Below are 21,668 nucleotides of genomic sequence, written 5' to 3' on the forward strand. Positions count from 1 at the left end.
TAAAGTGCTGCTGGTTTGCTTCTTCTATATTTAAGGCATTTATAGACCTTTTAATCCTTAGCATGGTTAAGAGCTGGTGGCATTTGACACCAAGCCAGGATGGTTATTCCACGTCCCTGTTGGTCAGTTGTTCAGACAACAGATGACTACCACGATACAAAACCCCTTCGAGAATGAGCAAAAAGCACCACCTCCAAACTTTGAGGACACCTCCCACCCCACAATGGGCTCAGACAGATGGGAGGGGGGAATAGCAAATAATTTCCAGCCACATTGCACTGACCTTTTAAAGATTCCAGGGTCTCTCTGCAGCTTTATAGCTTGCTTCCCCCTCCTCCCCATGCAGAGAACATCCTTCCCTCAGCAAAATTGGATACAGTAGTTAAGGAAACTTCAATTACCTAATGTCCCCAGACACCCTAATTGCAATCCCCACTCCAGGCTTTAATGCAGTTTTCAAAAGCAAAAGGAGAGTTCTCTAAGGATCTCAATAAAAGCTCTTTTCTTTAAATTAAAAAGGGAAAGGGAACCGTCTACAGTTCTGAAATGCGTCTTGGCATGAGTGTGACGACGACGACGATAGCAGCTACTCCCACCCAACCTTCACTCTGCTGACTTTTGTTCTTTCTCTTTTTTTGAAATGAGGAATTTGCTTCTTCCATGGCTCGCAAGCTTACCCACATCCCTCCCTCCCTCCCTCAACTCTTAATTATCCCAACAAATTCTTCCAGCAAATGCATCTCCAATTAGATACAAAATTATGCGATGGTTCCCCATAATTAGAGTTGCTTCTCTTGTGAGACAATCTGATTTTTACAGAAGTACAAATATAATCAGTTTATGGTGCTCCTCTGGGGTTCTGGTTAATGTAGTGGCGACTGAGGACACCAGTGCCCTTTGAGGCAAAGGATTGTGGGTAGGGCATCAAGCAGCAGTGGAGAATCTCCCCAAGGGACCCAAGAAGGTTGGGAGATTCCATGGGGCTCTAGAAAGGCAGGGTAGTTTCTATCCTCCATTCACTTGGGATGAACCATTTCTCTCTGCTTCTTGTCCCCCCCCCCCAGCCTTCAGTTCATCCCAGTTCTGTGTTAGAATGCATTTTCTTTTTAGGTCCATGTGAAAATTTGAATGCATTTGGGGGTGGGGGCAGGGCTTGTAGGCTCTGCAGGCCAATTTCCTGCTCCATGCAGGCAGCCCAGAGGTAGATTATCCTGTAGCCCAGATGGTTGCCTGGCCTCTGCTTGAAGACCTCCAGGGTGAGTGAATGACATCCCTCTAGGTCAGGCATAGGCAACCTTGGCTCTCCAGATGTTTTGGAACTACAACTCCCATGATCCCTAGCTAACAGGGCCAGTGGTCAGGGATCATGGGAGTTGTAGTTCCAAAACATCTGGAGAGCCAAGGTTGTCTATGTCTGCTCTAGGTCAATGGTTCCCAAACATTTTGGGGCCACTGCCCCCTTGACTCCATAAACTCATCCCCAGTGCCTACTCTACCCTATTAAAAAAATTATATAGCGTTTTGCACAGCCCACTGAGAAAGATAACAATGCAATTAAAAACGGTAACAAATAATTGCACATTTATTCAAAATCCAATTCAAACACTTTAGTGCAATTAATTCAACAAAATGAATGAACTTGATCCAGTGATAGTTTGGTAGGCATCTCCACTTCCTGCTGCCCATTTGCCTCTTAGCATCCCTCTAGGTCATTAGTTCCATTGTCAAACTGCTGTTGCCCCTGAGACATTTCTTCCAATCCTTTAGTAAAATATTCAGTCCTACAGCTAAAGTCCATTAGAATGACCAATATGCCCACCTGTTTTATAACAAATCAGCCCAGTTGATGGAGCACAGAATTGTCTGTTGCTCTGAGTCTTTTCCAACTAGGTCTTTCCCAGTCCTGCCACTTTGGTGAGCCTTTCTGAAACTGGAGAAGCCAGGGAGTGGATGTGGCACCGGTGGCAGGGAAGACATGCGCTCTCTTGCTCAGCCTGCAGCCTTCTCCGTCTCCCTCCTAGTCCCTTGCTAAGCACTTTTGTGGACACTTTTCACCAGCGGCTCAATCAGTCAAATTGCAGTGCATCTGTATGTCAACTAAACCTCGGCCGAGTTCCTTGTTAAGGCGTTCAGAAGGGCATGTCACATAACACAATTTAATAACCGAAAGCTGCTACTTGGTTTTATTATGATAAGGAAAGAAAGGGACATCAGTAATAGCTTGTTTTCCATTGCCTCCGACAGCTAACACACCAGAGACAAAATAGCTTCTAAAGCAAATGTGTGCACCATTAATTAAAAATCACCCTTTCCCATTTAAAATGCAAGCTTTGGTGCTATGCACTGCAGTCAGTTTGCACTTTCAGCTGCCAGATATCAAGTACGATAGTGCTCAGATTAAGGGGGTGGAAGAGGGCCCTTAGCTACTGTTTTTAGTGGAACCAGGATGGGGCATGTGAGCTTCATTCCCCCATGAAAACTCAAGTATGGAGAGATCAGGTGATGTGCACACCTGAGCCTAATACATTGACCATCTCACCATACTGATATATGTTTCCTCCCTGCTGTCCAGCATTGACAAGCCCCTAGGGTTGCTTTAAAAGAAACACACAGCTATTTTTCATAACAAATGCAAACCACTGTATTAGGCCAATTTGAGAGCTCTGCGTTTTGTTTCTTAATCATCCTCTGCAATGCTTTTCTGCTCAGTCCAATTAATCCTGGAGCACAATGGGTGATTAAACAGAATCGTAACAGTGTGTGAGAAAGATGAGAGAGAAATCTTAGGGAATTCAAAACGGGCCTCAAAACATCCCCTTCTCCTTAAGCTTACCAAACCTTTGGGCTTCTGTTTCTCTGCCCTCCCTGCGTCACACAATTTTCTGTTCTGGGTTGAAAGTAACAGGATCAAAAGGATAACTGCTTTTGAAGACGTAAAAAGAAACAAAAAGCGGTGTGATTGGCTGGGACCTGCAGTCGTTACACCATGGATATCTCTTAATTAAAGCAACATAACCAACCATCTTGCCAGTGCTGCTACTTTTCTTTTGGAAATGCAGAAAGCCTCCCCACCACCCACATTTCAAGTTTATATTCTCCAGGGATTTCTTCAATCAGGTGGGTTCTGTCATGGCCCAAACTAGGACTCCTTGGGGGCAGGTTCCCCTAACAACTGCGGTTCCGAGGAGATGGATCTATGTTCTGCTGTACTCTTTGTGGGTCCACAGGCACTGAGGTCTGCTTCCCTCCACCCTCAAGGATACACCTTTGATGGCTGGTTTACAGATGCCTCGAGTCAACAGAGTTCTGAGATGAGGCCCCTGCACCTGGAAACCCCATTGCCGAACTAAAGAAAAAGGCACTGGCCCTTTGATTGGCAAGGAAGTTGTGTGTGTGTGTGTGTGTGTGTGTGTGTGTGTGTGTAGACTCCAATTGATTACTATGGAGCGGTGCTGTAAAAATCAGTTGCTCCGGGACCTTGCTGAGACAAGTTGGATGTTTGGTTTCAACTGCAGGAGCACTGTCCATGGTCCTGAACCCACACTCTGCTCTCCCTCCAAGCTACAGACTCTTGACTTACTTGTCCCATCGACCTGGGGAACAAGGAACCACTGACATAATGGGGGGGGGCATAACAGAGGCCAGAGACCCATCCATTGCCCCTAACGCTGCCCACCAACTGACAAACAACCCCCAAGAGTTTCCCCACAGGGAAATGCTTCACACAAGCTGAAAAAGGTTCCCCCCACCCCTTGTTAAAAAAACACCACAGCACCTTGGAAACAGATAGGGAAGCAACTGCAGTTACTATAATACTGCAGCAATATGGCCAGCAGTCCTGAGGTCCCCTCAACAGCCTTGTTGCTTCATTTTACACCAGACATCCCCAAACTTCAGCCCTCCGGTTGTTTTGGACTACAATTCCCATCATCCCTGACCACTGGTCCTGTTAGCTAGGGATCATGGGAGTTGTAGGCCAAAACATCTGGAGGGCCGCAGTTTGGGGATGCCTGTTTTACACGAATGGGTCTCTGTATGCTTTCTAGGGGGCAGCCCCATACAGAGTGTGCTTACAGTAGTCCGATCTGGATGCAATCAGGGGATGGGCAACTGTGGTGAGGTCAGTCCACTCTGGAAAAGCTGGCAGTCTTAAGACCACCCTCTGAAGCTTTGCTCTCTGGTTCGTTGGGAAGGGCCAGGTTGCAAAATACCAGACACAAGAGACTCTCATTTCTGTGTAACTTCCTTCCCAGGGGCCTTTGTCCAATCTGACTGCTTTTAACTGGGCTCGTTTGTCTTCCTGAGCCTTTCCTGATCGATCTCGTTTTATGCTTAAGCCTCTCCTGATTGATTCCTTTCATGTCAGCTTTGCGCTGCTGGTTTTTAATTGCCATTTATTTTTTAATTGTATTGTTTCTGTTGCTGGAAGCCACGTTGCGAGAGCATCGAATGAGGATGGAAATATTTAAAAGAAAGAAGTGGTTGCAGCCAAAGTTACACAAAAGCACGCCTTCCCCCAGTTGTAACTCTTTATCCAGGGGTGAAGCTGGGTCCGCCAAAGGAAGACCCAAACTGTTCACCTGCTCCTTCTGCAGAAGTGAAGGCAACCAACATGGATGGCTTTGAAGGAGGATTGGACAGATTCATGAAAAAGTCTATCAATTGCTACTAATGGCTATGCTCTGCCTCCATGGTTGGAGGCAACAATGCCTTTGAATACCAGTTGCTGGAAGCCATAGAAGGGGAGTGTGCTCTTGTGCTTGAATCCTGCTTGTGGATTTTCCATAAGGGCATCTGATTGGCCAGGGTGCTGGACTAGATGTGCCCCCTTTGGCCTGATCCAACAAGCTCCTCTTACATTCTTAAGTACACTACCATCCAGAATCCGGTGTGAATGTTGGGTGTCATCAGCACACAGTGAATGCTTTAGGGTTCCATGGAGGTGTTAAATTGCATGATGGGAGCCAAAAAACAAGGGCCAGACCAGACAGCACTACATTCCAAGACCTGCCATCTGTGTAGGGCTGTCACAAAAGAGTATTCCCCCTTTGCTTCACAGTTCCCTCCCATTCAGGCGATCTGGAAGGATACAACAATGGACAGTGGGGTTGGAAAATGAGTGGTCTGGCAGAATCAACAGGGAAGCCCTTCTGCCCTTCTGCTTTTCCTGAAATATTTTATTGGGAACTTTCAGAGTACATAAAGTAGTTAACCCCAATACAGTCATAGCTCAGGGTACATAAACACAAAACTTACAATGATGGAAAATGTTTTCCTGTTGCAATTCAACCTTTATGTAACAACACATCCCCATATTCATTTATTTTATTTTTTTATAATAATTTTTATTGATTTTATACAAACAAAACAAACAAAACAAACATACAATATAAAACTGTCCCTTCGTTTTCCCTCCACCCACCGGTCCACCTCTGCCACCAGTGGTACCCGTGAGCTTTAAGAATCAAAGGGGTCCTTTGTAAGTTGGGTTTGGCCTCCCCCCTCCCCCCTCCCCCCACATCCCCCCCTGCCACTGAAAGGACAGGAATGGAGGAGTTCTGAGGATTGGGTTCCCCCAGCTCTTTCATAAACATGCATAAACAAATATAAACATAACAACAATAGGGAAGAGTTTTAACTCCCCAATTCTTATTATCTTAACATTGTAATTGTGACTTCCTCGATACTCTTCCTCCTGGTTTTCCTAACAAACTCTAATTGCATGGCGGGTTTTCTATTCCAAATTAAAATCCTTTTCTTATATTATTAACTCAAATCCTCCTCCTTTTCCATGCTGCCCTCCCACAGGCCCCCTCCTGCCACAATAGGAACCTGTAGGGCACAGCATTTCCAAGGTTCCATTAAATCCCCTCCTCACCCCTCTGAGCACCCCCTGCCACTGGGTATCTCAGAGTAAGGAGAGGAGAGTAGGCAGCTTTCTGCCTAAACACCTATCTTGACTTACAAAAATTTACATCAACCTAAAAATTCTTTCCTAGGCCATTCTTATAACTCCCTCAAGAAAACACAGCTTTTTTTCTTTCTTTTTTACACTCCATCTCCTCTCCCTAAGTCTTTTCCCCCAATTGGATCAGCATTTCCGTTAACAGGCCAAGATTTTGAAAACCGTCTTTCAAAAGCCAAGACAAAACCTTTTAACTAAAATTTTCACCCCACACCCATTCTTTCCCAAATCCATCTCCAGGCCTTTGCCCCCCCCCTGTCCCTGTCCTTCCCATCCCACAAAAACACCACCCCACATTTTAACCCCTCCAGGATCTTCAATTCCATTAATCTTTAAGTTCCTTTGCTTCTCAATTTCTTGCTCTGCTTGTTTTTCTTCCTTTTGAAATCCATGCTTTGCTTCATCCCAAACATGTTTGTTATAGTCCAAGTCCTCTTTGATACTTTCATCAAGTTGTTTCTCCTCACACACAGTCTCAGACTCAGCAGTCTCCAAATCCAAATTATCCTCTAAGTCCTGAACTTGGACTTCAACCTCAACTGTTGGTAAATTGGGATGTTGCCGTTCCTTGTAAATGTCTTCCCATGTTTGTAGATAGTTCAGCACAGCCTCCTGGAAGGCTCGAGAGTACTTTGTTTTCATACTTCTCTTAACCGCAGACAAACAGGAGGTGGAGAACAAAGGGTGCTGGAAAATTCCTTCCTCAGACGATCGACTCCATTTTGGCTGTTCTTTCTCTTTGTTCTTTAACTCAATCACAAATCCATTCTTAATTCCGATTTAAATAATTCTACCACGTTTTCAATCAATTTGTACTGTTCACAGCAATGCAATAAATCCACCCGGTCTTTTAACAGATTGACAGCTTTTGACAGCTGTCAAAGCGCTCTTCCCCTTAATAATGCTGTACCTCAAGGGGTGCCGGACTCAGGAGCTGAGATGGTTCGAAAAGATCTTTTTTCCTCTCGGGTCCACAGTCCCAAATACTTTTTCGTCGTTCGGCTTAGGTTTATTTAAAACGCCTCCCAGTTTTCCATTAGGAAGAGACCGACTTCCGTTTCTTTAAAGTCTCTCCTATTTTTCCAATTAATAAATTTAAAGTCCAAATCAAAATTCCACTTACTTCATGGAAACCTTTAATTTTGTTCGGAAGAATCCGCCGCTTGCCGGGTCAGGACTCGGAGCTTCGCTTCTCGGAGGTAAGATATAGCCCAAAATGGCTCCCGCGGTTCCACCCCGCCGGCTCTCGATCGCTCTACTGAGCTCTCGGGCAGCGGGGGATCCGCAAAACGGAGCAGCCGCTGGGCACGTGAGTCACCGGGACTCTCTACCCGGTGCTTTTACGGGGAGTCCGCTCGCTCTGCGGACTCCCCCCCCCCCTCCGCGAAGCCAGGGACTTCGGCACGCGAAGTCCCTGCGTCCTTCTCTCCGCCGCGACAGACCGGAAGACCCATATTCATTTATTTTATCTCGTGAGCTACCCAGAGCTCTTTTGCTGAAGGGTGGTGCATAAATCCAATAAATAAAAACAAATGAATAAAATAAATTGACATTTAGACAGCCCTTTCATCCTGTTATTTGATGTGCTACCAGTAAGTGGAGCCCTTTAGAGTTATTGCTATAGCTTTTAAATGGGAACCAAACTTTATCAAACTGTTCATATTTTGCTACCTCTTGCACCACCCTCTGGTTATATGACAGGCATGTGGAAAGGGTGATGGCCCAGAGAGAATACACCCAGCCCTCTTTAGAGGGACATCCAGCTGATTTCCAATATTTGGGAATTTCTATTTGAGCTGCAAAAAAGCTTTGTGCACTTCTAGCTCCTCACCCTTCCTGGCCCAACTACTTCCTAGCATAGACACTCGTCCATTCAACCACAGCTGTTTCAACAATTCACATTTTACCACCACTGCTGCCCATAGCAGGCAGTGAAGGGCCTCAGTTTGTGCTATTAAAGCATATTATTTGAGGGAAACGTACTCAGATAATTTGAGGGAAACGTACTCCAGTGCATTTTGCATATTTTCCCCCACCCGCTCCCCCTTTGAAAACAGGGGCACAAGTCCTACCAGCTTCCTTTGTGTAGAAAAGGAAAGAATACGTTATAAGCATACAGACCATGTTTCATTGTGACTCCCAGCACCCGAGGAAGAGATCACATTGTAGTGTGTTTTACATCCTTCCTGACCCTCTCGAAAATTAACAGGGAAGTCAATGTGGCGTTCAGACTTCAAATATAGAACAGTGTCTACCTCAACAGACATGGTTCCATCCTGATCTCTCAATCTTCAGGGCACATATTTTATTACAATATATTTTTCATGCATGAGTTCATAGCTCAGTAGTGGAGTGTGTGCTTTGCATGCAGAAGTTCCTGTTAGGATATCGGCTACTGTGACCCCCTCAGAAGCAACTTAAGTAGAGCACTAGTGGATCAGGCCCATGGCCCATCTAGCCCAGTATCCTGTTCTCATAGTGATCAATCAGATGCCCTTGGGAAACCAGCAAGCAGGATTCAAGCACAAGAGCCCTCTCCCCTCCTATGATTTCCAATAGCTATTATTTAGAAGCATTACTGCCTCTGACCGTTGAGACAGAGCAGAGCCATCATGGCTAGTAGCCATTGATAGTCTTCTCCATGAGCTTGTCTAATCCTCCTGTGGGAGGGAGTTCCATAGGTTAACTGTGTGCCGTGTGAAGAAATCCTTTCTTTCTTCTGTCCTGAACCTTCCATCATTCAGCATCATGGAACGTCCATGAGTTCAAGTGTGACTTGAGGCTTCCTTGGTCACCTAATGGGGGGGGGGACAAGATCTGTTGGGAGGTTAATGCTGTGAGCCCCTCCAACCTCTGCTCAGGTTGCATATATGTGTAAATACAGCTATATGTCCTAAAGACACTGCAGTCTCCAGTGACCTTCATTCCAAGGAAACTGAACCCTGGAGAAGCACAGGCACCCCTGGAGGCTCTCGCCACTCAGATATCAGGGTGCACACAGCAAATATTTTGCCCAAACAATTGATTCTAGCTCCCCAAACCCTGGTGTTGCTGCTGGACTACAGCTGCTGTCACTCCTGACCATTGGCCATGTTAGCTGGGGTTGGTGGGTGTTGGACTCCAAAAGGAGAAAAGCTATAGCTCTGTGGCGTGCAAATAGTCCCACATTCCATCCCCAGCATCTCCAGGTAAGGCTGGGAGATGTCCCCCTGTCTGAGAAACCTGAAGAGCCACTGCCAGTAGTGTAGAAAATCCAGAGCTGCTTGGATTCGGGTCCTGCCCCCAGCCGCTTCGGTGTCCCCGCCCACCCTCCTTTTAGGCAGGGCTTTCCTTTTGACATTGCTGCGGACCTCGGTTGGTCGCCGTTGAGGGGCCTGGTAGGAATTTTTCCACTTGGCAAATTGGCTCTGGCCGGGTGGTTTTCGCCTACCTCATAGCAACTTGTCACAACTTTGGTTCTGGCGATTAGGCATTGGATTATTTCTGAAAGGTTATGGTGGGGGGTGGGGGTCCGAGGTTGCTGCCATCACCTCCCCCCAAATGCTGAAGGGTACTCCCTTAAGGGGGCGTGGCCATGTCTGAAGCCGTGGTAGGTGAGGGCCTAAGGCACGCCCCCTGGAGGTGGCCCCAGGGTGAGTTCCTAGCTGATCTCCATTGCAGGGCTCACCCAACGGTGGTTAACCCTTCACAGACTGCCAGCACAACGGGCTGGAGTCGGATATAGTTGGTTAGATCATAGCTGCCAAATCTCCCGTTTTCCCCGGGAAACCCCCGTTTTTACTTACCTTTTCCCAGTGGTCCCCCGTATCACTTCGTCTCCCGTTTTTCTCCGTTATTTTCTCCTGCCGGCAGCCATTTTTTCTTCTTCCTGATTTGCCCTTCTATGGGCACAAAAAATGGCTGCCACCGGCTTCAAAAGTAGCATCTACGCATGACCGGAAGTGCGTAGATGCGACTTCCGGTGTCGGCAGCGGCCATTTTGGTGCCCATAGATGGGCGGGGCGACACCCGACGTTGTGTCGACGCACTTCCGGTCATGCGTAGAAGCTACTTTTGAAGCCGGCGGTGGCCATTTTTGGTGCCCATAGAAGGGCAAAGTGCCACCGGAAGTTACGTCGACGCAACTTCTGGTGTCACACGGCTGCCGGTCCCGGATTCTGCAGTCCGGGACTTGGAAGGTAAGGGTTAGATCCAATGCCTAAGCCAATACCTCTCTACACCCGTAATCAATAAAGTTGTGGCCTTTTTATGCCCATTAACCTTAGTCAACGTGCCCTGTGTCTTTATTTACTCCTGGAGGAATCGGGGTATCGCCACACAACTGCCGTCACTCCTGACCATTGGCCATGTTAGCTGGGGTTGGTGGGTGTTGGACTCCAAAAGGAGAAAAGCTATAGCTCTGTGGCGTGCAAATAGTCCCACGTTCCATCCCCAGCATCTCCAGGTAAGGCTGGGAGATGTCCCCCTGTCTGAGAAACCTGAAGAGCCACTGCCAGTAGTGTAGACAATACAGAGCTACATGGAGCAATGGTCTGATTCAGTATAAGGCAGCTTCCTAAGCTGTGCCTTTACAGCATTGCCAGGACCTGGTTTTTTGAAGGGAAGAGTTTCTAGACATCCCAGCACCCCCAGCAGCCAGCATGGCTTAATGCCAGCAACATCTGGAAGACCACGAGTTCCCCATCTGGCTCCTCCTAAGTGAGGTGCACAAACTTCACTTCCTGCCTGGCAGGGACTGCAGGAGATTAGCAGTCAGGCCCATGCGGTCTGCCCCCTATCTTTATGGTGGATTAGGCTGATGTATTAGCTGGCTTCATTAATGCATGCACCGGGATCCCAGGAACTGATTGAAAGAGACAGCTAATATTTTGTCAAAATTATTAGTCCATCCACCATGTACAGAGGCCCTTCTTGCTTGGGTTATTAAAGTAGATTAGCTGAATAATTCCCATTACATTTTCTCAAAATATTTCGTAAGGATTATGAGCAAGCAGGAGGTGAATCGCTGACCCCCACAGGCCATAAATCACCAAAGGTAGACAACATTCCTTTGCTTTTCAGTTTTTAAACAGACACCCTAGATTTGCAGGGTACTGGTGCAGGGAATAGGCGCAGGGAAAAATATACATTTCAGTCCCTCTGGCCAACCCCATCTTAAAAAACATTGTAAGGAGAAGAGAAATTTGTTGACTATGCAACAAAATTGATGGTCTGTAGGTTCAGGGATTACTGTTTCACCCAATGCATGGTGAATATGTTGTAATAGGTTTGTGGGGGTCGGTTTGGATGATGCCTGTGGGTCCCTTCCAAGCCTGTGGTCCTGTGTATGTGGGGTTAGATTCTATAAGAGAGAATTTGCTGGATCCGTCAAGTTAGTTTCTTTGTAAGATTATAGCCTGAGCTGGCCGGTTAAGTCCTGCCATTTACATGTCCAAAGAGGTGGCTGGTTGCCATAGAAACAAATGGGTGGGCCTTTCCCCATTGCACCTAGCTGGATGCCACCTCAGGCTAGCACTGAAGACTTTCCTCCACACACCTGGAGAGAGACTGCCTTGTATTTCCACAGTCAAATGTGGCAGGTGGATTTTCCTATTAGCTGCAGCACCATGCCCTTTGGATATTTGAAGACACCTATCCTATCACCATTGTCAGAGGGTTGTTGTGGCTACTCTAGAGTAACTCCGCTTGAGTCCAGTTTGTCTTCAAAGACGTTTATTGTGCTAATTATGTACAGTGTAGAGACAGCTTAAAACATGACCTCTCATCCCGAATCAGAATCCGGCAATGGCGCACGTCTGTTCCTACGCCAGCAAAGTAGTTGGGGCACCCCAAAACGCCTCCCCCTTGACCTGCGTCGCAGTGCTCTCCTTACTTCTTGCGCCGGAAGGAGCGATGCCCTTTCAGTTTCCTCCCTGAGTGGTCGGTGACATGGCTCTCCAACATCCCTGAGCCCTGTCTGCATCTTTCCCATTGTTCCTCACTCTGATTTCTCTCCCCCTCCGAGTCTCTTCCTCCCCCTCTGGCTGCTTCAGAACCACTGGTGCTCTCTGTACTTGACGAGGTGGACGTCAGGACGATGGGGGCTGGCTCCCTGTAGGGAGTCACCCTTACAACCATCTTCCTTACCGTTGGAAACTTTGAGACATAACACTTGCCTTGTGGGACTGTACTATGAAGTCCATCCAGACCAGTTATTGGTTCTCTGGGTTGGGGGAATGGAATCTGCCCATTGCATAGATGCTTGTTTCTGAAGAATGAAAAGAACAAATGGTGTAGCATGGCAGTTTCTCACTCCAAAATCTTCTAGGTTTTCCCCTTAGTTGATGGGTGGGTAAATACTTCAGCTAATCTTGGCTTTAGCTAACCTCAGGTCCCTGATCCATGGGACTTTCCCAATCTGGTACCCTTAAGATGTTCTGGACAATCACCACACATCATTTGGCGCTATCGCCATCCCTTCCATCGTCTCTGGGTATTGACCATGCTGGTCCAACAACCTCTAGAGTACAAAAGGTTGGGGAAGGCTATCCTAGAGCCTAACAGCCTTGAAAATTGGGCTTTCAATTTGCATCATCTTTGAGAGGAAGGTTTGTATTGCGGCGATAAAACTCACTCTGCAGGAACGTTCATTTGCTTCGTTTCCGGGTGGTGAGATCTGCAACTCTGGGGTCAGCTATAAATCCCGCCGCCAGGCTTTGCCTCCCATTAATAGGCATGTGTATTTTATTTTATTATTTTTTGGAGGAAAAAAAATCTAATTAAAGCTGTCACATTAAGGCTCCGTGTAGCTCATATCCCACGCCGGCGAAGCGCACCCTGAGCTATAAAGCGGTTGCCTTTGTCAGGCGGTTCAGCCTTGGGGAATGGGAGAGGGAATAAGCAGAGATCCTGCGTGAGGGCCTCCAGCACTGATCTGAATGTCTCTTGACACAGAAACAGAGAACCGTAGCGTAAGAGTTGCAAGGGACTCACAAGGTTCATCTAGTCCAACCCCCTTCGTAAAGCAGGAATCACAACCAAAGAATCCCTGGCAGATGGTCATTCAGTCTCTGCTGAAAAGCATCCAGCACAGGAGAGTTCACTACCTTCTGAGGGAGTCCGTTCCACTGTGAAACACCTCATAGCATCAGAAAGTTCTTCCCAATGTTTAGTTGGAATCTCCTTTATTGTCATTTGGGTCCTACCCCCTGGAGCAACAGCAAACAAGCTTGCTCCATCTGCTATAGGCTCTTATCAATATTGTTGTTATTATTTTATGAATCACCTCTCAATGAAATTAACAAGTATACAATATAAACAATTAAAAGCCAACCAATCTATATCACTTATTACCAATATAGCAATGTTGTTATTTGTTTCCAGAGTGACCACTTCTTCTTTTTTTTGCTGCTCAAATAGGTCCTAGTGCTTCCCTCAGGGGACAAGGCTAAGACTTCATTTGTAGGCTAGGATCCTGGCCTTGGCAACCTGATCTGTTGCAATCTCCATTCTAAGGTGCAGTTTGCACCCTTTTCAATATAAGGAACCCTTTGAGCCAACTTGAAAATGTTCCCCTGATACCACCAAGTGAATCATGCAGTTAATGAACATAACCGGGAGCTCACTAAATAAAATGTTTTTTGGGGGGAGAGCTGTGTTGAAATTCCAATGGACTTACTCTCTGCTCCCGCTCTCTCCTGCTTCTGCACAAGATGCTAGGCTGATGCTGCAAAGGATGGAGGTATAATGAGATTACTGAATTATTTACATAGCCCTTTATATTTAATTCCATTCCTTACAAATTGAGAGAATTTGGAAGGGAAGATGGGTGAGGGTGAAAGACAGACAGCAAGGGGGGGCATGATTCTTAAAAGATTTACATTATTGGTCTCTAACTGCTCAAGTAAGGCTGTAGGTCAGGGGTCAGCAAACTATTTCAGCAGGGGGCCGGTCTACTGTCCGTCAGACCTTGTGGGGGGCCAGACTATATTTTGAAGGAAAAAAATGAATGAATTCCTATGCCCCACAAATAACCCAGAGATGCATTTTAAATAAAAGGACACATTCTACTCATGTAAAAACATGCTGATTCCTGGGCCATCCATGGGCCAGATTTAGAAGGCGATTGGGCCGCATCTGGCCCCCAGGCCTTAGTTTGGGGGCCCCTGCTGTAGGTGGGGGAAACCTAAACTGCTCATCTCAATGCTTCCAAGTTTCCTTTCTGTCATAACATCACAGGATCATAGAGTTGTAGAGTTGGAAGGGACCACAAAGGTCCAACCCTCTGCATTTCAGGAATCACAGCTAAAGAATCCTTGACAGATGACCAACCAGTCTCTGCTTTCAAACATCCACCACCTTCTGTAGGAGTCCATTCCACTGTCAAACAGCTCTTAAAATCAGAACGTTCTTCCTAATGTTTAGTGGGACTCTCCTTCCTTGTCATCTGAATCCATTGGTTTGGGTGCTCTGGAGCAGCAGAAAACAAGCTTGCACCATGTGACAGCCCTCCATGTATTTGAAGATGGCTATCCTATTCCCTCTCAGTTTCCTCTTCCCCAGGCTAAACATACCCAACTCCTTCAACCACTTCTCATAAGGAGCTTGGTTTCCAGATCCTTTGTCATCTTGAAGCTCCAAATTACTCTAATAAGAAAGCCGGGGGGGGGGGGAGTCCCAGTAGTAAATTTCAATTCCCTAAGTTTTTAACTATGTAATATTTTATTGATTTTTGCACACCTAACAAAAAGAAAACAAAGAATCATAGAACTGTAAGCATCCCTGAGGCCCATCTAGTCCAATGCAGGATCTGTTAATTGTGCATCTTTGAGAATAGATGTTTGTAGACAGGTAAAGAATAGAATAATTAACTATAAACCAATAGACATTGGAGGAAGACAGAAATGTAAACCGCAGCCAGGAAGGACAAAAGTACAAAGATGAACTTCTCCAACATCTTCTGTGCTTTAAAATTATTCTGTCTTCCACACTGTTCCTGCCCCCAGGCCCTCAAGAAGAGGCAGGTTTTGATGGATTTGGAGGAAGAGAGAGACAGTCTTTAGGGAGAACATAGAAATAGACCAGAACACAGATCATCAGTCTACCTAGCTCAGCATGGTCTGCACTGACTGATAGCAGCTCTCCGGGGTTTCAAGGTACGGCTCTCTGCAAGCCCTACCTGGAGATGCTGCTGGGGATTTAACCTGAGACCTTCTGCACGCAAAGCACCTGCTCTGCTACCGACCTTTGGCACCTCCCCACATTAATCATCCCTCTGCATTGCATTGTCTTGTGGGATGCTTAGAACCAGCTGTTCAGGACTGACAGCAAGCCTTGAATGAGTCAAGGCGAGGCTCATCCGTATCTTCCTTGTCTCATCAGCCCGAGGCAAAGGCAGACGCAAATTGAGAAGTCACTTCAGCCTTGAAAGATGAAACAGGGAGATTTTTTCAGAACGCGCAGAAGGCAAAGGATCCTGCAGTTCCCACCCTGGTGATGCCTGGGCCAGCTGTTGCTGAAGCTCCTTGCCATGGGGTGTGTGTGAGAGAGAGAACAGCAGGCCTTTATAGACTTCTTCTCAACTGCTCACACAGCTGTGAAGGTTAAAAGATGCAGATGACAGATATTTTTTGGAAGGGGGGTATTTCCCCCCTATAGCTGCAACTCCAAAGCTAGTCTGAGCAAGCTGTAATAATGCCTTATATCCTCATTGATGCAGCTCTTCCTGCTTCAGGAGAGAAGACAGTCATTTGCGGTGGGTAGAGTCACTCAAAAGGACGCGGGTGGCGCTGTGGTGTAAACCACTGAGCCTTTTGGGCTTGTCAATCGGAAGGTTGGTGGTTCAAATCCCCACGATGGGGTGAGCTCCCGTTGTTCGGTCCCAACTCCTCCCAACCTAGCAGTTCGAAAGCACGTAAAAGTGCAAGTAGATAAATAGGTACTGCTCTGGCGGGAAGGTAAATGGCGTTTCTGTGTGCTGCTCTGGTTTCGCCAGAAGCGGCTTAGTCATGCTGGCCACATGACCCAGAAAAACTGTCTGCGGACAAATGCCAGTTCCCTCGGCCCGTAAAGCAAGATGAGCGCCACAACCCCAGAGTCGTTCACAACTGGATTTAACTGTCAGGGGTCCTTTACCTTTAGAGTCACTCAAGCAAGTAGGGGACTCTGAGGAGATGATGCAACCTTGGCCTTCCTCAACCTGACATCCTCCCACACTGGTGGAAGCTGATGGGACTTGTAGTCCAAAACATCCAGAGGGCACTGGGTCGGGGAAGCCTGCTCTAACCTGTAACCCTGGGGGAAAAGAATTACTTGCCTTTACCATCCTTCCCACACTTCCACTTCTCATAGAATCATAGAACTGCAGAGTTGGAAGGGACCACGAGGGCCATCTAGTCCAATTCCCTGCAATGCAGGGAATCTTTTGCCCAACAGGGGACTCGAACCCACAACCCTGAGATTAAGAGTCTCATGCTCTACAGACCGAACTTTCCATTAAATAACAGATTGGAATAGTGATTAAGCAAGGATCAGAAAATTGGGGTGACCACAGGTAAATAAGGGGTCAGCAGCTCACACACTTCACCGTCTCACTCATATGGTCTCCATCTTAAATGCACACCCCTTCAGGTCTCCTGCACTTTCTCTGGAGCCTCCCTACAGCCCCAAATTAGGGTTTCTCTGACCTTCCTCTCCTCCACCCGCATTTCCATTGCTGTCAGCCCTGGCACTGTGAGCAAGTGGTGCTGGCCAATGGCGGACTGAATGTACACACACACCCTTTATGGGCTGCATTTTATATACACCCAGTTGCTGCTTATTAGTTTGTTTTCACTACATTAGCTTTAATTAAACAATTAACTCCCTTTCAGCTGAAAGGCAGAGCCCCGCTTGCTTACAATTATGCGTAAAAGCAATGTTTTAAGGAAGCGTCTGTGTGTGTGTGTGTGTGTGTGTGTGTGTGTGTGTGTGTAAAGCAAGAAGGGGAAAGATATGTGCTGAAATCCTTTGTCAGCTGGACAAAGGGATGCCTTCAAATTGTAAGATGAGCTGCCCTGATTTCGCACCTCCAGGGGAAATCTGTGCAGTGGAACTCAGTTATCCACCAGCTTTTCCTTATTAAAAACAAAAATATCAAAATGTATGCCCTGGCTCCCTCTGTCAGTCAGAACTCTCACTGTGGTTGTTATATTTAAAGATGCTATTCAAGAATTCAGTACCGGTCCTTTGAGCTTGTGGGAGCAAGGGAGGGAAGGGATTTCTCCTTGGTGCTGTCCAAGGTCCTGAAAGGCTACTCTATCTTCAGGTGCTGGTTTTGGGTTCTGTGAGCTCCTGCATGGAGTCAGGAAAGGACAGCCAAGCTTATCCTTATGTAGCTCTTTTACAAGCCCTGGACCTAGGAGATTTGGGAGAGGAAAAACTTTCTGAAGGCTTCTGGCAGGCTTTGAAGTCTGAGCCAGGGAGGGTTCTTCCTGATAGTTCTGGCTGGGAACCAGCAACATAACTAAGTGTTCCCCCTTTTGCATAGTCAGAAAGGGAGTGGGGGAAGAAAAGTGTCCAGATATGCATAAAATTTGCATATGCTAACTTATAATAATCAATGCACATTCAGGAATGATTACTGTAATCTAACTAGAAATGCAATCCGTATCACCATATGGGGGAAGCCAGTGAACTTCATGCTACCTCCACCCACCCTCTGTGAGCCGCTTCTTACAGTTCTTTTTTATGTTTAATGTGGATCTGGATCAGACAGCTGTTCATGTAAAGGACCATCCTTTGCATGTGAATTAGGACAAAGGCCAAACCAAGTGAGGTGTGATTTCGTTGGAATTTGGTATAAACACATATCACAGTGATGTAAGACTGTGGGTGGTAAGAATAAATGTACTCTTGGCAAACAGACCCACTCTGAGTCCAACCTTCCACATAGCCATATCATGGAGTTGTGGGCTTAACAAAAGCAAGGCCTGTGTGAAGAAGCATCAGGAAGGAAGTAGACACTGAGAAACAGCAATCTGCATGTAGTAGATTGCTGTAGTATTCAGTGAGAGAATCAGTGAGGGAAGAATTCAATGAGGGAAATAATAGGTTGTTTTTCTGTATATACCCACCCTAACCCTGCAGTTCACATAACTTATTGCTAGCATTACTCTCAACAGGGGTGAGCTTTGGTCTTTCAAACATCAGCAGTGCCCTGTGCAAGCCCAAAATTCAGTGCCCCCCCCCCACCTCTTGTCTTCTGTCAATACCATAGTTTTTGTGACATCTCCTAGGCTTGGTTCCCAGTTCAGCAGAACCATTCACGCTGCCCTAAAACTGGCTCTGCTCCCAACAGATTTAACCCTTTCCCAATGGGTTAGAAATATGTGTAGGACACCTCTTCTGTTTTTTTTGGGGGGGGGGCTGGTGCAATACTATCCATGACACACCCACATTGGGTCTGGCAGCAGTATGGCCTTTGATTTTTGGTGGGACATGGGTGACGCTGTGGTTTAAACCACCGAGCCTCCTGGGCTTGCCCAGGTTGAAATACAAAGATATCTTGATGGAAGTGGGAAACCACTTTAAGTTAAGACCATACGAACAACTGAAAGATAGGCTGAGTGACTGGTTTCAGTATGTGCAGATAAATGAAGCATTTAAGTTAGACAAAAAATTAGGATTCCAATCAGAAAGATCGAAATTAGAGACGGAGTTATTAGAGACAGATCACAAGAATTTGTCCAGAATGTATAATTTGTTGTTAGAATGGCATTTGAAAGATGAGCAAACAAAATCAGTTATGATTGAATGGGCCAAGGATCTGGGTCATAATGTGATGATGTCGGAGTGGGAAAAATTGTGGAAGAAGGGTATGAAATTTACGGCTTGTACGGTGTTGAAGGAAAATTTGATGAAAATGATGTATAGATGGTATCTGACGCCGGTCAAGCTAGCTAAAATGTACCACAAAAGCGACAATAAATGTTGGAAATGTAAACAGGATGTTGGCTCATTCTACCATATGTGGTGGACATGCCCTAAGATAAAAGGCTTCTGGGAAATGATTTATAATGAATTGAAAAAGATGTTTAAGAACACATTTTTGAAAAAACCGGAAGCCTTTTTGCTTGGAATAATTGGGGAAGAAATCCCCAAGGATGATGTTAATTTGTTTATGTATGCCACCACAGCTGCTAGGATTCTAATAGCAAAATATTGGAAAAAAGAAGAATTGCCTTCGAAGCAGGAATGGCAAATGAAAATGCTGGACTATATGGAATTGGCAGAATTGACAGGAAGACTCCGGGACCAGACAAATGACAAAGTTTTAAAGGATTGGAAGAAATTTAAAATGTATATAGGGAATGTATTCGATAATTAGAGTTTGAATATCCAGGAAAGTAAAGAGGTAAAGGCATTAGGGAAATAATAGAAGATTAGAAGTTTGAAATTAGGGTTAATGATATGAAGATGAATTAATTTGGAAGTTTTAAAGGGATTATATGATGGGATATAAGATGAGTTAGAAACTGCTATAGAAGTTTATAAAAATGAAAATCAGATAGTAGGGAATTGGGGAAGCCTGAAGACAATGAATATTAAATTGGATGAGAAATGATATATTTTTCTGTTCTATGTTGTTTGGTTTTTCTATTTTTGTATTCTGTATTTTGATGTTTTTGATGTGTTTTGTATTTTGTATGTTTGTTGAAAAAATGTTCAATAAAAAATATTATAAAAAAAAAAAGAGCCTCCTGGGCTTGCCAATTGGAAGGTCAGTGGTTCGAATCTGCATGGGGGGTGAGCTCCCATTGCTCTGTCCCAGCTTCTGCCAACCTAGCAGTTTGAAAGCATGCTAGTGCAAGTAGATAAAAAGGTACCGCTGTGGTGGGAAGGTAAATGATGTTTCCGTGCGGTCATGGTCCTCCATGCGCCAGAAGCATTTTAGTCATGCTGGCCACATGACCTGGAAAGCTGTCTGTGGACAAACGCCAGCTCCCTTGGCCTGAAAGCGAGATGAGCACTGCACCCCATAGTCGCCTTTGACTGGACTTAACCACCCAGGGGTCCTTTACCTTTACCTATCCTAGCAACATTGTTTGGTAGAGTGGGGAATGTATACATATGCCAGTCGTTCAGCCATTGTTAGACATTGGGAAGGGCCGTAGCTCAGTGGCAGAGCATATGCTTTGCACACAGAAGGTCACCAGTTCAATCCCTGGCATCTTAAGGAAGGGCTGGGAACATTCTCTGTTTGAAGTCCAGGAGATCTTCTGCTGGTTAGTGTAGGCGATACTGAGCTAGGTGGGCCCAATGGTTTTGATGGGCCCAGCTTCAACAATGAGTGTGCTTTTCTTTTGGTAGAAAAAAGAAGTGTCAGTACTCAAATTAGGTGTTACATGTGGGGCTGCCTTTGAATACAGTTTGGGAACTGCCACTGGTACAGAATTTGGTGGCCAGGTTGTTCGCCAGAGCAAGACGGTCTCTGAATATATAACATAAATCCTGGCCTGTGTGCATTGGCTACCAATTAGTTTCTGGGTCCAAATCCATGTGCTGATTTTGACCTTTAAAGTCTTATACGGCACAGAACCTCAATACAGTCAAACCTCGGTTTGCGACTGCCTCCGTTTGCAACCACTTCGGTTTCTGACCACCGCGGACCCAGAAGTGTTTGCATCCAGGTTCTGCGGCACTTGGATGCGCAGAAGTGATCTGTGCAGCTTGCGCATGTGCAAAAGCGATCTGCACAGTGCACGCGTGTGCAGAAGCAATCTGCACAGCACGTGCGTGTGCAGAAGTGCTCTATCGGCGCTTCGCGCATGCGCAGAAGCATCCCTCGGGGAGCGACCGGCTCCCCGGAACCAATTGTGGTCGTAAACGGAGGTATGACGGTACCTCAAGGACCACCTCTTCCTATATGAACTGACACAGACCCTGCAGGCTATCTTCATGTGCCCCCTCCATGGGAGATCCAGAGGGTGGCAGCACAAGAACAAGCCTTTCCAGTGATGGCTCCCTGCTTATGGAATGCTCTCCCTATGGAGGCTCTGGTGGCACCATAATTATGTGTCAGGCAAAAACACTCCCCCCCTCCCCGCATAGGCGTGGCGCGTGTTCTGGGGGTGTGGTGCACCTCCTGCAGGGGCATGGTGCGCATTCTGGGGGCGGGGTGCCCAGCGGGGCAGCTGCGATGGCACCCTACCGGGGTCGCACTGACGGGAGCGGCGCACTCCCACCGCCCCCCCTCTTCCTATGCCCCTGCCTCCCTGTCTCCTTGAATGAGTGGGATGTTTTAATCTTGCCTTTTAGAAAACAGAATTGTCCTTTATATTTTTCTATGCTTTGTTTTATGCTGGTTTTAATGTATGTGTTTACTGCTGTAAGTTCCTTTTATTGGTAAAAAAGAATGACTAAGACGTTTAATGAATAACAACTAAATAATAATAATAAAAAAATGCAATGAGTGCCTGCACAAAACAGTTGACTTGCGAAGCAAAGAAAAAGGTATCACAGAGTTGGAAGGAACCAAAGGATAACCTACTGTATTTTCCTGCATATAAGACTACTTTTTAACCCAGGAAAATCTTCTCAAAAGTCGGGGGTCATCTTATACGCCCAGTCCTCTTATACGCCGGAAAATATGGTAGTCTAACCCTTAGTGATGCAGGAATGGCAGCTGAAGAATCCCTGACAGATGGCTAGGCAACCTCTGTTTAAAAGCCTCCTGTGAATCATA

The sequence above is a fragment of the Zootoca vivipara genome, chromosome 6 (genome assembly GCF_965207765.1).
Source record: "Zootoca vivipara chromosome 6, rZooViv2.hap1.1, whole genome shotgun sequence".
In the NCBI taxonomy this organism is placed as follows: Eukaryota; Metazoa; Chordata; class Lepidosauria; order Squamata; family Lacertidae; genus Zootoca; species Zootoca vivipara.